This window comes from Festucalex cinctus, chromosome 16, assembly GCF_051991245.1.
Source record: "Festucalex cinctus isolate MCC-2025b chromosome 16, RoL_Fcin_1.0, whole genome shotgun sequence".
Lineage (NCBI taxonomy): Eukaryota > Metazoa > Chordata > Actinopteri > Syngnathiformes > Syngnathidae > Festucalex > Festucalex cinctus.
In genome coordinates this window covers 5,883,199-5,900,242 of record NC_135426.1, presented here as the reverse complement: position 1 = coordinate 5,900,242, position 17,044 = coordinate 5,883,199, and positions in this window count along the sequence as shown.

The window sequence follows — 17,044 nt, the reverse complement described above, 5'->3', positions numbered from 1 at the left end:
CGATTACATTTTTTAATCAGATTAATCACATCGTAGAATTTTGATTAATCATGATTAATCACTCACTTAAAAAAGCTTTTTTTCCCCAACATTTTTGCCCGCTGCACACGCTCATCCTGCTTTTTCTAATCAATTAATTATTTGCATAATTTAAAACGGGAAAAAAAACGACCTACGGCATATGTAAACATTTCTTAAATGCTTTACTTTAATGCATGTAGTTATGTTTATTGCTCAAACTCCAACAGCTACCTTTAATGTAACCATCCACTGTTGGCTAAAAAGGATCATCTGCGGTCAAAATTAATAGTGCGATTAATCTGTGGTAATACAGTGATTCATGCGATAATTGTTTGTGATTAATTAATTAGTTAACGCTTTAACTTTGACAGCACTAGTCTTGTACTTTGTTCAGGGTATTGCACAATATTGCAGCAGGCACGTTAGCTTTTATTCCCTTTCTTTTTTTTAACCTTCCTTTGGTTTTCTCTTTCATCAAGGAAAATTGGGCCACTAACTGATGACCCGTCAGCCCTCACGTTCAGTCTCCCTTTGTTGGTATCGTTTTTTTTTGTTTGTTTGTTTGTTTGTTTTGTTTCTTGGTTGTGTTGAACCTGTTAAATTAATTTTGTGCGGCACGACATTGTTCCATCTCCAAGAGGATTGCGCCCAATGGGAAATGTGTTCATGTGGTATATGATTGCCAAATAGCCAGTTAGGCTACCGTCTGCATCAAAGTTTATGGATTGGCTTTGTGGCAAAAGTATGGCCTGGAGCAACAATTGAGGGGAAAAACGCGACTGAGGCGTTTCAAGGGGGCACAGTTGAGTTGGTGATTTCATCAGGCAGAGGTCTTGCGGCGCCCGTGCCGACAGACAGACAGACAGTGCAGAGCGCCTTGACTTTTGGACGGGCGCCCCTTTTTGTGCGCGGCACAGACGCCGAGCAGACATGGCACAGCCGTTGCGTGGACGTGGAAGGCCTCGGGTCGCCGCTCGCTTCACCGTTATTAAAAACAGTGTGATAGCATGTGGGCTGTTCCCTTCTCTTCACCCTGTTTCTTCGCACTCCTTTGCCTTCTTGAAATGAATCCGCCGCTCCTCTCCTATACCCTCTCGCTCCTCGGTTACTTTGTAGCCGGGGTTTGTGGCGGACCTCAGACCTGCGCAGTCCTCTACCTCCCACTATCTCTTTCTTGTCAATTTTTCATCCTTTATTAACCTCAGCCGGAGAAGAAATCACATTCTTGCTTTGAGTTTGACCTCCTCGCCCTTTTATCCGAGCTTCAATTATAAGGCAAGTGTGCTTTAAAGCTTTCTTTTTTTTTTTTTTTTCTTTTTTTTTTTAAGTTTTCTTTGGTTGTCCTTGAAGAAGGCGCCGTCACGTATCTGGGTTGCAAGTAAACACCCATGCGACAACATGCGCACCCTGGGCAAAAGTCTACTCACATTTTTCAGGGTGTTGACAGTGTTTTCCATGACAACACAATGTGATGATGCAAACACGTGCAAAAGCTTTCGAGAGCTCATCGGATGATCAGTTGCAATACAAATCAAACATGAGGGCAACAAAATGTTTGGCTTTAAAGTAAAGACAGACCAATTTGATATGTTTTTTTTTGTTGTTTTTTTTTTCAGGGCCGATAGCGATGCAGATTATTGGTGGGCAAGGAGGTCGATAAATTCATTTTCAGTAAAAAGTTCGGGGGTTGATATTTTTTTCAAAATACAAATACCAATCTTGACTTTGTTGTAATGGCTTAAAGCGTGTTTTTTGAACAATTTATCTGACTTTTCAAAATGTACAGTTTTTTTTTTGTTGTTGTTGTTTTTTTTTTTATCTTAGACAAAATCCTTTTAAGTTCCTAACAAAACATGTGTTAGAACATACAGGAGACTTTGATGTACTCTCTGAACTGAAGAGAACGGTTGAAGCAAAGGTAGTTATTACAAAAATGGCCAGCAGGCGGAATAAGTATAAGAGATCAACCAGGGCCATGTTGCAACAAGCTCTTTTCCCCACTGTTTTAAACAGATTTATGAATAATGATGAAACCTAGCTGTATTCTAATGCTAATTGCTGCAAAACGGAAACAGATAGAAATATACTGTTTTTTTCCTGATTCAAGAAGAGACACTAACTTTTCTTTTGGTAGGTTCCATGTTTCTATACCAATAGGACACACTATTCTGTGGGCCTTTCAAAATCAGTCAAAATCCAGTTAAACAGTTCAAATGTGATGGGAGTGAATGAGTTAGAAAGTTAAAAGGGAAATATAAACAATAACTTAGCTCTCTATAGTTTTCTACAGTAAATATTGTTTTCTAAAATTAAAAAAAATACCTGAAATCTTCAACTTTCACATTTCAAAAGGTTCCCAGCATCAGCAGTATTTCTTATAAAGTTAACTGAAAATTTAAATAAATACTTCCCTGAGATTAAAATGGTTTTAAATTGATATTGTATTGGCCTTGGGATTCTTAAAGCCGTTACCGATACTTGTCATAATACATGATATCGGCGCTGATAGCCAATGATCAGTCAATCTCTACTTTATAGGATACCAAGACAAACATTTGTGTCCTAAAATGTGAAAAAAAATCCTCTTATTCTTTCCCTCGAGACTCTTTGTTTTACTTGATGATTGCAAAAAAAGCAAGACGAGTACAGTGGACCCTCAGAGCTTGAAATGTTATCACTGTGACAGTGTTTTTTTTGTTTTGTTTTGTTTTTTCTTCCACAACGGTAGCTGACATGATAAAAAGGACAATAGAATAGACTAATCGACTACCAGCAGCAATCAGACCAGCCATGTTGAAACAGCCTTCGCTGCTTTTCCCAAGGCCAGGGCCGAATGAGGAGGGTGGAGCTATGGAGGCCCATCAAAGGCCCATCCACAGCGGACCTCATTAAGGCTTTAAAAGGTACAGTCGCACCTCACTCCAGCCATCCCGGGAAGCGATTCGCTTTTCTTCCGCCGCCGTCTCTCCGGTGCACTGTTCTGATATTCGTTCAAATCTCTCTCTCTCTCTCTCTCTCTCTCTCTCTCTCTCACACGCGCTGTCTGTCTATCCTAGAAGGGGGCCAAAAGATGTAAACAAAGCCAGCACCTAATTAAATAGATGAGCAATATTAACATAACCTGAAAGCCCCAGCCAATAGTACCCAGCGCACACACCTCCCTTCAAATATCCCTCCTCCTCATCCCTCCTTCCAATTTCAGATTTTTTTTTTTGCCCTTCTTGTTGTGATCGGGAGCAGTGAGCGCCAATTGTGGGCAGCATAATTACCATTAGGACAGAAAAGCCGAGCACATCTTTGATATGGTAATGACGCTCAATGTACACCCTGTAACACGCCCCCCACCAACCAACCACCCACCCACCCACCATCCATCCCTGGCAGCACACGCACACACATTCAATCAAGTCCTCCTGTAACGCCCCTCACTTTTGCAAACACCTCCAATAATGTCATCCATTCATATCAAACAGGGTCACATGCAGTTATGCTTAAGGAGAGTGGAGAGAGCCAGATAACAGGAAAGAAGACGAACATTTGAGAAAGAGATGACAGCCAGCTGTACATAGGAGGGGGGAGACATGACACCCTTTCGCACCAACTTTTTTTCTGGCTCTCTAGGTAGGGAAGTGGCAAATCTGCCACCTTCAAATATGTCAGGAAAAACGGCGTTAACCTAGTTTGCACCTTAAACAGTGTACAATTTGTACCGTTTTTCTGTAAATATATTATACACCACAGACTACATCTTGGTGAACATAAACACTGAAACGACTGTCATTAATAACTTGGTCGGAAAAAGTTGCCGCAATGCTTGCTGGGAACCGAAGAGCAACCAAAAAGAACAAAAGTACATGAACAAAACAACACACAGAATCACTGACAGTTCTTTTAAAGTGTGTTAAGTTTCCCGTCCATGGTCTAGATGGCTTCTACTATTTATTGCTTTAAAGGAATACAAGACTTTTGATAAACTAACCAGCCATTCTGTGAAATGGTTAATTTCAATTCTTCCCTGAAAAAATGCCAATTTATGTTGAGCAATTGTGATTTTATAGCACTTTTTATGAATATTTTTGCCTTAAGTACTGTATCTAGCATTTTAGACACATGATGGCCCGGTAAATCCGGATAAAACTGGCAGATTCAGCCGCCGGCGAGTCGAAGAGGACTGTAAACATCTGGGTGACTTGTACTCTGCTAGGATAAGGTACATGTCGTGTGCTAGGCACGCTTTAGCCCACAATAGGAGGGGCTACCCCCCACTGCCCCACCCTCACACGGAATGACATGAAACCCGACGTGTTGAGGACTTTACTCTGAACAGAACTGGCACAGTATTTGGGATCCAAGACGGTTTTTTTCCTGCACATTACGTCAGCAAATTCCCATTGAAATGAGCGTAGACGGCTTTCAGTTACACAGGATCATGTGATAATGGCGTTCCACATGGTATGTTTGTATTTTGATACTTAATCGGTTTAAAATAAAATTCAGGGAATAAGATGCCAGAGATATTTGCACTTTTATTCTTTGTACACAATGCCTAATCCAATACGGGAAAATGAGTCACGTCTTGTATCTCTTTAAATTGCCTTAATTAAACCGTACACCAGTGGGCTCTTTCGAAGTGAATAAGTAGTGAATAATTCCTGGCAGACAGGCGAGTGAGGTCAAGGGGGCAATAGAGATGTTGAAGGTTCGTGAAGGTTGTATTGAATAACTAGTTATCGGTTGGTTAGGTTTTAGGTTTTGTAATTGTATAGTTATCAGGAACACACCAAAACTTGCTAGGCACATGCTAGATTAGAACCTAAAAAATCCTTGAGCAGATCTGTATAAAGGTGTAGATTGAGGACTTTAGGAGCATCTTGTGCTGCGTTCAAGACTGCTGGGAAATCTGAATGATGACAATTAGAGCTCCTGTGTTTCAAAATTATATATTAACTCATTCATTCCCAGCCATTTTCACAGAACCAACCCCCTTCGCTCCCGGCTGTTTTACTGGATTTTGACTGATTTTGCAAGGCCCACAGAATATTGTGTACTATTGCTATAAAGACATGGAACCTACCAAAATAAAGATTAGAGTCTCTTCTTTCATCAGGAAAAGGTTTTTTGTATCTGTTTCCCTTTTGCAACAATTAGTATTAGAATATAGCTAAGTTTCATCATTATTTACAAACCTGTTGAAAAAGAGGTTGTTGCAACATGGCCCTGGCTGATCTCTTATACTCTGCGGCCACCTGCTGGCCGTTTTTTGGTAATAACTGCTATTGCTTTAAGCGACCTCTTCATGTCAGAATGCTATATCAAAGCTTTCTGTATGCTCTAAGCATAAAAAAATATATATTGCAGAGTGCAGGACAAAGCATTAAAAAACGTATTTATCCGTTTTTGGGTTTGAATGGGTTAATAGTTTTAGTGCATCTGTTTGGGCTCAACATACAAACTTGGCTTTCCCTTGTTGGAATTTCAGAATTTCCCAGAGAATGCACTGGGAATTACAAATAAAAGTCCAGGAATAGGCTTTCAAATAATTTAGCAAAGATGCATGCTCCACTGAGTGAAATGGGCGGGGTTAGCTACTTTAACATCACATTGTCGTTCATTACTCTTTGGCTTTCTCCTCTTCATCATCTCATTTTTTTATGAGCCTACTTGTAAATGAACACTCCTCGGAGTCCTGCTCCCTCCCCCCCTCCGTCGGGGCCTGTCCAAGCTCTGGCCCCCGTCCCGCCCATGGAACAGGAACAAACCGACTGCCCAGCTCCCTGCTGTCTCACTCTCATCCCGACTACACACGCGCCCTCCATCCCTGCGCATTTCCCAGGCCAAATCCCCGCAGCCTTTCCCCTCAACGCCACTCGGCCCATGCAGGCCGGCCACATGAAAACACCGCCGACCTGGATCCCGCCAACGACAAGTCTCGTGGGGGACGCGATGCACAATGTCAGAGACACACTCTGTCCTGTATGTTCCGAGTCTGGCCTCAATGGTGGTTAAAAAAATAAATAAAATAAAATAAAATTGGCTTGGCAACAGGAAACGGATGCATGGGGGGAAGTTGGATTGTAAGCAAAAAATGCCCCAATTAAACTTCAGAAAGGATACTGTACACACAGCATGTAATCAATGAATGACGTGGACAGGGTGACTTACTGCAGGTGTCAGATGGGAGCTCAGGTGCAAGAAGGGATTTGGTGGCTTTTAAACGTGTGAAATCAAAGCCAATCTCGCCATGTTTTTATATCCTATATTATGATATAGAATACAATCGGGCAATGGGAATTGATAATGATGAAGCAATTCATATCTTATTGTCAATCCTCATCCATTCTCATTGGGCACGATAATGAAATGACAATGACAAATGATATAAAACAGAGTTGGGCATGATCATACTTTAATTAATTAACAAAAAATAATATTATAAATAATGTTCATTTTCTTCATTTACTTTATGTATTTTTTTTTTTTTTTTTTTTTGGAGGATGTTTACTACAGTGGACCGTTGAATAATCGTAGCTTGACACCATTTGCAGATTTTGTTTGTTTGTTTGTTTATTGAACATTTTTCTTAAACATATACAAGAAAATTTAAATGAAAGAAAAAACATACATTCATTAGTGACAATTTACAATAAATAAATACAAATTTGGGGTTTGGTGGGGTTGGGGATCGTAAGCCCCTATTTTTGTTGTTGTTGTTTTTTGTGAAAAAAGTATATTGGAGTTATATCAGCATTTATTTTTTATTTTTTGTCTAATTTGTGGGGCGGGGATTTACCTTTTTTTTCCCTATGCATTTTCATGGCTGTCAATTAGACATGGATTTTCACTATTTGTGGGTCAGCCCAGTCCCAATCCCCTGCAAACACGGTTTATTACTTTACTCTTAGTTACCGTATTTTCCGCAGTATAAGGCACACCTAAAAGCCTTCAAATTTTTCTAAAGCTGACCCTGCGCCTTATAATCCAGTGCGCCTTATATATGGATCAATATTGAGCCGCAACAGGTCTCGCTGTCAAGACACTATCGGTGACCCTGCACGATCGGTGACGCGCATGCGCAGAAGATCCCGCCATCTTGGATCACTAACTGATACTAAAACTTTACCTCAGAGAAAATAATAAAACAGCTGTTTGTTCATTTTGGGAGTGAATGGAGTTGTGAGAAAGCTGGTTTGTAATCTATTAATAAAGTTTGACTGACCTGACTGTTTTGTTGACATTCCCTTTAGCGCAGCACCATCTAATGGATGCATAACGTAACCCCAGCCTCTACTGTAGCACCTTATATATGGAAAAAGTTTTAAAATATGTCATTCATTGAAGGTGCACCTTATAATGCAGTGCGCCTTATAGTGCGGAAAATACGGTACTTACTTTTATACATGCACTGAGAAATGTATTTCTCTGTATCTGCAATAGTCAAGTCAAGTCAAGTTTATTTATATAGCCCTAGGTGAAATCTGAAGTAGTCGTCTGTAATTTATACATTTATTACGTGTTTTAAGGCTGTAAAATCCCTCACCACACACTTTATACACTTTTTTCAAGACAGCCATTAACATTCTCTTACATTTCTCTCTTGTTTAAACACTCTCAATGTTCAAACTTCCATGCTGTAAAAAAAAAAATGCTAAATTGAACCCCCAAAAAATCCACAAAACAGGTGAATCATGTTATAGCGAGGGAACAATGTATATTAAAAGCACATATATTGCACGTCTGCACACATTTTGTTCTTAATTTCAAATAGAATTTTTGTTTTACATCTGGTTAAGCAGCGTGCGGTCTGATGAGATCCCCCAGTTAGCACTGATGTAAAGTCCATCATTTAAGTTGACTACCTATGATGAAGGATGAATGTTATATATATAATGACACTGTTATTTGAGAATGCGTTGGAATTTTCTGATATAGTGTGTTTCGTTTTAATGTGTTCCTATTTACGGGTTGTATTGTAACTGAATCACTCCTACCAATGATTTGTTCTGAATTCATGAGCAAATTGTGTATTTTGGAGGAAACGTCCAATAAATGGATGTCAGTCTCGACTTTCAGCATAATTTTTAAACAACGCAGCCAAAATTCTTTCCTATTCCTGATTTTTGAACCAAGCGCCTCGAACGAGTCGCCTCCAACATATACACGGAAATTAATTATGCTTTCCTCGCCAAGCTGGAGGGAAAATAGGTCAAACGCGCTGGCATCTAAGCATGTTAGCTTCAGCCTGAATACTTGACAAATATATATTTCATTGTCTATCGCGGATTGGCACAAATACCACCCCGACAGCCTAAGCTAATTAAGACATGGCAAGGAGCCCGTTTTATTCGACAGTACGGCGTGTATTGTCGTACAAACGGGGGGGTTTAATTCAAGCAAAATTGTCGATTTGTGTAAGTTTTGGGTCCCCTTTGTTGTCAACTTGTGAATTGTTTTGCTTTCATTACCTCCACCAAGTCAGTTATTTTATTTATTTGAGCAGATTTGAAATTCATATGCCTGTTTTACTGGATTTTGACTGATTTTGTAAGGCCCGCAGAATATTGTGTTCTATTGCTATCAAAACATGGCACCTACCAAAAGAAAGATTATTAAAAGTATATTTCTATCTGTTTGCATTTTGCAACAATTAGCATTAGAATATAGCTAAGTTTCATCATCATTCACAAATCTATTTAAAATTGTATTGAGCTTTTATTCAACATGGCCCTGGTTGATCTCTTATACTCTGCTGCCACCTGCTGGCCGTTTGTGTAATAACTGCCATATTATATAGGCTGCATCAATGCATAAAAACAAGCAAAAAACGTCTGAATATGTCTTTGAGACACTTAAAACATTTGAAATAGAACGTATTTATACGTCTTTGGGAGCAAATGAGTTAATCTAAAAGTATGCTTCACCTCAACGGATATTTGATGTATATCCACGTGAGGATATATTTACACATAAACAGAATACATGCTGGAACTATTGTAGGTGTTTGTGCAGGAGGTGAGGAAGGTAAGCATAGCTGCCGCTTTCTCATCCACGTCGGCTCCCCTGTGGGGCCACTGAGAGAAAGCGGAGAGCAGAGGGAGCCCTGGCCCGTCATCGGGGAGCCCAGATGGACCGAGACCTACACGCATACACGCACGCACGCGCACGCACGCACACGCACACTGTCAGTCACTCACATGTCATATGTTATCCCATCTGCACTGTCACCAAGCTGCTTGTGACCCCAGGGCCTTCGCCGAGGATACAGACACACACAGTATGTACGTACGTACAAATGGACTCGCACACACAGGTTGCAGAAATGTGCCGCACACACGCAGCAGAGGTGTTCCCGGTGTGTAATTGGAGGTGAAGAGAACAGCCGCCTCTCTTACTCGCTTGAGTGAACTGTCACACTTGAGGATGACTCCTCTCACATGAACGAACATGAGAGTAAATTGTGCTGCATGATTTCTGTTATTATTATTATTAGTCCTATGATTTTTTTTTTTTTTAAATCACATTTTTTCAGGTTTTACTGAGTATAAATTGATTCATTGGAGATGTAGACAGCCTCTTTGAAGATGAGATTGGTCGAGGTTTATTATTTAGTAGAAAAACTTGTTTTTACCATTAAAAGCCTTCAGAGTCATGTAATTTCATTTATTTTGCTTTTATGTCATGAATGTGTGTTATTTTCATTTTACAGTAAAGCGCTTGCTATTCTCAATCAATCTTCTCGAGCAACAAAGCAAACATAATTCAAGTTTTCCAAGATCTGAGCAGTTGCTTGGATGATTTTTTTTTTTTTTTTTTTTTTTTTTTTTTTTTTTTTTTTTTTTTTTTTTTTTTTACGAGCAGCAGTTTGGAGAGTACGGAAAACAATTCTCTTTTTTGAGGAAAAAAGGGCTTCATGCTGTTTCTTGGAATCTCCAGTTTACTGCCAAAGTAGCAAGAAAATAGCACATTGTGTATTTGAAACAACCACATAGCTTTGCCTTTATAATGTCTGTTTAGCGAATGCTAACAGATAGCATTGGTTTCTTGAACGTAAAGAACGGGTAACCTTGTTGCTGACTGAGAAGCTCTGTGTAATAGGGATGGGCGGGTCGATACCAAAATATTGATATTTCGATCCAGTGCGTTGAATTTTAAGTATCGATACTCAAGCTAAATTGCTGATATTACATTGACATTAAATTGTCCTTTTTTTTTGTTTAAACATTTATTAATTTTGTATTGTAAGTGCCTTTTTCCACAAAAACGGCATGTGGGCTACAAGTGCCTTTTCCCCTTCATCTTCATTTCTAATTTAAATAAAATCGATTTTTGGATATTAACTCATTCACTCCCAGCCATTTTCACAGAAGCAATCCCGTTCGCTCCCGGCTGTTTTACTGGATTTTGACTGATTTTGCAAGGCCCACGGAATATTGTGTTCTATTGCTATAAAAACATGGAACCTATCAAAAGAAAGATTAAAGTCTCTTCTTTCATCAGGAAAAAAAGTATGTTTCTGTTTCCGTTTTGCAGCAATTAGCATTAGAAGAGAGCTAAGTTTCATCAGTTTTCACAAATCTATTTAAAATTATAAGTAATTTAGCTTTTTTTCTACATGGCCTTGTTGATCTCCTTTGCTCTGCTGCCACCTGCTGGCCGTTTGTGTAATAACTACCATTTCTGCAACCGTTCTTTGCTGTTGAGAGGCTGCATCAAAGCCTTCTGCATGCTCTAGCATAAAAAAAACAAAAAAACAAAACAAAAAAAAACGTATAAATACGTCTTGGGACACTTAAAACAAAAAAAACGTATTTACACGTTATTGGGAGCAAATGAGTTAATATCGATTCGATTCGATTAATAAATGAGAATCTCGATTCTTTTATGAATCGATTTTTTGGCACACCCCTAATTTATATGTTTGTTTGTTTTTTTATGCTAGAGTATACAGAAGGCTTTGATACAGCTTCGGACATGAAGAGGTGGCAATGGTAGTTATTACAAAAAGCTGACAGCAGGTGGCAGCAGAGTATAAGAGATCAGTCAGAGCCATGTGGCAACAAGCCCTTTTTGCCAGTGTTGTGAACAGGTTTGTGAATAATGATGAAACTTAGCTATATTCTACTGCTAATTGTTGCAAAACGGAAACAGATACAAATATCCATTTTTTTCCTGATGAAACAAGAGACTCTAATCTTTCTTTTGGTAGGTTCCATATTTTTACAGCAATATAACGCAATATTCTATGGACATGCAAAATCTGTCAAAATCCAGTAAAACAGACAGGAACGAAGGGGGTGAATGAGTTCATTTATTGTATTTTCTTTATCTCTCTTTTTTTTTTTTTTTGTATATGTGTGCATGTATGTAGTGCACCGGCATCTGATGATATATCAGGGTGAAGGTGCATGTTGTCTTCCTGTTATATTTAAGTGTCGTAGAATTGAACATTTACATGCAGAAACCTTTTTGCCTCACAAAAACGAGCCGAGAAACCTCTCCTCCACTTCTCCCGGACGTGTCAGCTAAATGGGAAGTGAAGAGTCAAATATGAGATGCCACATTTGGTTTACCTTCCCTGGCCCCCGACCCGACGCTTTCCATTTAGCCCGTTCATTGTTTCGTTTGATTGTGTCAATCGCCATCCTCGGGATTGTGTGCATGTGGCGTTAATGGATTTCACGTGCAGTACACATCACGGAGAGGAGGATGGTTTGGAGGAGGTGATTAATGTAGCGTCTGTCTTGTTTGGGGCACTTGTGCTGGAACAATTGTGGCTTGTTAAAAACCGCAACGCCGCACCTGCAGGAGTCAAATTCACTTAATGACTTCACTGCTGCGACTCTGATTGCAAGTAAACATGACATGAAGCACCTGTAAAGCACATCTTTGAAATCAAAAACAATTTTCAAATCAACTACAAATGGACTTTTGACTTACTTTTCTCTGACGTGAGCCGCCCAAAGATGAAGTTGAAGACCTCCCCTGTTGGAGGCGATGAATGAAATGAAAGTCCCATCACTGCGTGCATCTGCAAAGCTGAACGCTTTGTGCTGCAAAGTGTGTGCACTCCTGAGCAAGTGTTCCAAACTTGGTTAATTACATAACACGCCGTTTTGCAGGTGTTATGATCGCCGCTGTGCATTGGCGAGCTCCCTCAGGAGCCGCAAACCACCTGAAAATTGCGGTAAAGAGTTTAATTGTGGGATTGAGAACACCGGGAGGTAGAAATTCTTCCTCTGGAGAGCTTTCTTCTTTGTTCCTGTCGGTGGGAGAGATAACAATTCCTCCCACCGTTAACTACCTGCCTGCCTGCTCTACCAACCGGGTTTTGTTGTGTTTTGTTGTTGCTAATAGGCCTAATTGGCCGTAACCCAGGCACCGAGAGAAAGCGGGAGGAGGGTAATCAAACTACCTGCGCTCTAGTTCCTTCTCCTTTCCTGCTCGGAGAGAGAGAGAGAGAATTCCACAGAGGGACAAAATGCACATAAAAAAAATAAATAAAAATGGAGTCTAGGGGGCCCTGCAGCTCTTTGCTCATGCAAACAAGAGAAAGGTGAATTTGGATCATTAGAGAAAAAAGCTCTGAGAAAAGGAAGTTCAACAATTGTTTCCCTGATAATGTTTATGGATGATGATCTTTAAAGGCCTGAGCTGCACTTTGATACGAAACAGACCCTTGATTATGTATGGAATACCTGCGCTTGATATTTAATTGATGTATCGGTTTATTGCGCAACACGCGTTGTGATCTCCACTGATGTTATTTGTTAGCAGTAGTTTTAATTTTATTCGCCATTTTTAAATTTTGTCTCAGTTTTAGTCCGGTTTCAATCCCGCTTCTTAGTTTTGGCTTTTTTTTTTTTTTTTTTTTTTTTTTTTTTTTGCAAAATCATATAATTAGGGCCCGAGCAGCGACCGCTGCGAGGTCCCTATTGTTTTTGTAAAAATTCTTCTTCTTCTTCTTCTTCTTCTTCTTCTTCTTTATTCTCCGCAAACGATCGCGATTTTGGGTACCTAAACATTCACGAAAACTCACCGAACTTTGCACACTCCTCAGGCCCGGCGAAAAATTTGATATTATTAAGTCGTCATAACAATGCGACTCTATAGCGCCCCCTAGCGTAGAAAAATAAAAACCAAGCCCGGCACGTTTGAGCTAGAGCAACAAAAATTGGCAGGCACGTGTAGCACCCCGAGACGCACAAAAAAGTCTATTGGGACCATGTAGCTAAAATGTACAGGAAGTGAGCTATGAATTTTTTAATGTCCAATTTTGGCCTATTTTGGCACATTCACTGTGGTCATGCTTTTTCCCCCTTTGCAAACATTTTTCATCCAATTGACTTCAAACTTGGCATTTATCATCTCAAGACCTGAGAGAACAACTGGGCAAAACATCTTGCCTTTTTGAAATACTATATGACGGGGGCGGGGCATCAAATATTGCCTTTAAAATTTCATTTGTCCAGAAAGAGCAAATGCTTAATAACTCCCATGTTCAAGCTCCAAAAAATCTCAAACTTCTCAGGCAACGTAATAGTCACGGCCTGAAAACATCTATATGATAAAATTCAGTTATACATATAGCGCCACCTAGTGGTTACAATAAATGTCATACTTTACGTTTTTAGCTACTCTGCTGAGCTTGTTGAAGGGATCCATTTGAAAATTGGTCAGAAAAGCCTTAAGATGTTGATCATGCCCCACACCGAATATTATAACTTTTCGCCAAAGGGCGTGGCCGCTACGGTGACGCAAAGTCTGAAGATTTTTCGTGAAAATAAAAGCTGCATTAACTTGACCGAGATGATCCTATCTTCTCAAAATTTCACACATTTGATGAGAGTCCAGCCCTAAAGACATCTACTGACTTATATTTCATCTAACTGATAGCGCCACCTAGTGGCAATTTTTTTTATTACGAATTTTCTTCTACGTTTTTCTCCAAACACATTAACTGGACCTACCTCATATTTGCTCAGATGAGGGTTTCGGCCTTCATGATGTCACAACACGAAGTTTGTGAGTTTTCGCGAATTGCTGTGGGTGTGGCTAAGCGCTGTTCGCCAAGAAAACAACGCCAGTTTTGAGGGTCTAAACATGCACAGAAACTCATTAAACTTGGCACACACATCTGGCCTGGTAAAATTAGCAATATTTTATTGTTGATTGTGCTATTTTTACAAAAATGACTCAATAGCGCCCCCGAGAAGTTTTTAACGAAGCAGCCCCGGTTGTACGTTTAAGCAAGAACGACGAATATTTTTAGGTGTATGAGGGAGCCCAAGACCTACAAAAAAGTCTCTTGGACCCATATGCTAAAATGAACAGGAAGTTAGCTACGAATTTTTGAATGTCCCATTTTTGACTATTTTTGCACATTCACAGGGGGCAGACTTTTGCCCACTTCTCCTACACGTTTCATCTGACTGAGTTAAGACTTGACCTGGACCATGTCAAGACCTGAGCCAACGACAGGGGGAAAAATATTGACCTTTCGAAATACTATATGATGAAGGCGGGGCATCAAAATTTGTGTTTCGCACTGAAAAAGGATATGCTTAATAACTCCCCGGTACATGCTCCAAAAAATCCCAAACTTGACATGTATGTTTATCGTCAAGGCCTGAAGCTATCTCTATGACAACATTCAGTTATATATGCAGCGCCACCTAGCCCTTGAGGCATAAAAAAAAAATACCCCACATACGGTATTTTGTACAAAAAATGTAAACTCATTCTAAGTGTGATAACTAAGTCATTTATGAATATTCTTTTAGTTTCCACCACTCAAAATGTTCACTGGCATCAGACTTATCCAAACATATATTTTTTTTTATTTTTTTTTGATAGCCTCTGTGGACATTAAAAGCAATATCGTGAATGAAGGATATGCTTAATAACTCCACGGTACATGCTCCCAAAAAAATCCCACACTTGACATGTATGCTTATAATCAAGGCCTGAAGGTATCTCGATGACAACATTCAGTTATAAATACAGCGCCACCTAGCCCTTGAGGCTTATATAAAAAAAAAAAAACACATTACGGTATTTTGTACAAAAAATGTAAACTCATTCTAAGTGTGATGACTAAGTCATTTATGAATATTCTTTTAGTTTCCACCACTCAAATTGTTCACTGGCTTCACACCGATCCAAACGTATGTACGTTTCCATTTTGTTTTATTCATTTTTGATTGCCCCTTTGGACAATAAAAGTAACATTGTGCAATGAGTACAACGAGCGATGATGTATATATACACTTTTACAAAAAATACCAATCAGGGCAACTCATTGCCTAAAAATAAAAAAGGACGCAGATTTTTGCAGGTCTTAACAATCCCCAAAACCCGTTGAGCTTGATACACACTGGCAAAAAAAATATTCTACATGTAAACGTTTATTATGCCATTTTCAAAGAAATTTTGCTTCCAATATGCCAGGACCCCAACGTGCCAGTACCCTAACGTGCAAGTACCCCAACGTGCAAGGACTCCAACATGGCCCGGGCTGCGAGGGCCCTTTATAGCTGCTCGCAGCTCTAGTTTCATCTTGTTTTTGTTCATGAACTAAATTGTCCATAGATTTGAGTCTAGTTTTTAAGTGAAGTGAATTTTCGTCTCGTCTTCGTTAGTCGACGAAAACGCAGACTGATTTTGTCGTATTTATTGATTATCAATGATGGTTTTAGTCTAGTCTAAGCTAGTTTTAGTCCAGTGAAAAATGTGCGTTGATGAAATTATTTTTGGTTATTTTTCGTTGACGAAATTAACACCACTTAGCAGTGCTTTCCAATTTGATCTCGGCATGTGGTTCATTTTAAGACACAACAATGTGTCACGGCTATGAAGTGTGGTGGAGGACCCAAGTGCAGGAGGCGAACAAGTCACCCCGGGTTTTCACCGGTTGCGGTTGCGGTGCGGTTGCGGTGCGGTTGCGGTGCGGTTGCGGTGCGGTCCGGCGACGCAAGCAATTAGATTCCATTCATTCGAATGGTGCAGTTTACACCGCTTGCGGGTGCGTTGCGTGTCGACTGCGGAAGGCCTGCGGCGTGCCGCAAGCCTTCCGCAAGGATAGACCTATTTTCGATTTTTGCCGGACGCCGCAGCGGTAGGCCTCCGGCAAATGGCAAGCTAGCACAAAACACATCGAGCGGGACAGGAAGACCGAGGCAGTTTCAAAATAAATTTCCGGTTACCTTTCAGAATAAAACACTCGCCAGCTCCTATTTCGCAAGTTTTTCCAGCAAAACGTGACATGGGCGTCGCCGGGCCATGTGCTCATTCACGGTTTAAACACCAGCGAACATGGACGAGGAGAGGTTTATATTGGAGGTGGAAAACCACAAAATAATATATGACACGGCACATCCTTTTTATAAGGACTGTAATGTATTGTGAGTTTGATGTTCGCGATTGCTTGTTGTGCCCGTCTCGCTTGCCGTACTGAGCGGCAGCCGGATGGGGAAGACAGAAATAAAGAGTGGACCCGCACTGACCCGACTCTCGTTATTAATATACTTTACAAGGACAACCAAAAAAAGGATGCTGCATGGAATCTCATAGCAGAAGAAGAAGAAAAGGTTAAATAAAAAGAAGTCCACCTCTCTTTCTGCTTCTCTGTTGAGCACAGACATTCTGTATGTTTGTCGTTGTGAAATGCCACATGATCGCGCGCGCGCGGTCCCGCGAGACACGTTGGGAAGTGGGCGGCGACGGAGCTGCCGGACCGCAGCTGTGCGGAGCCGGTGTGTATTGACAAAAAAATTGACCCGGCCGGAGCACGCAGTCAAGACGCACCGCACCGCAACCGCACCGCAACCGCATCCGGTGAAAACCTGGGGTCAGGGAGGCAGAGGTGCTCAAAAAGGAGTAAATTTAATCAAACAAAACAAAAGTGGCAAACAGGGTACTTGGGAACTAAGAATAACAAAATACAGAAGGGGAAAACGGTACAAGACAAGACAGAACAATGGCAGCATGGACGTGCGGAAACAAGAACAATGAACCAACAAGAACTGAA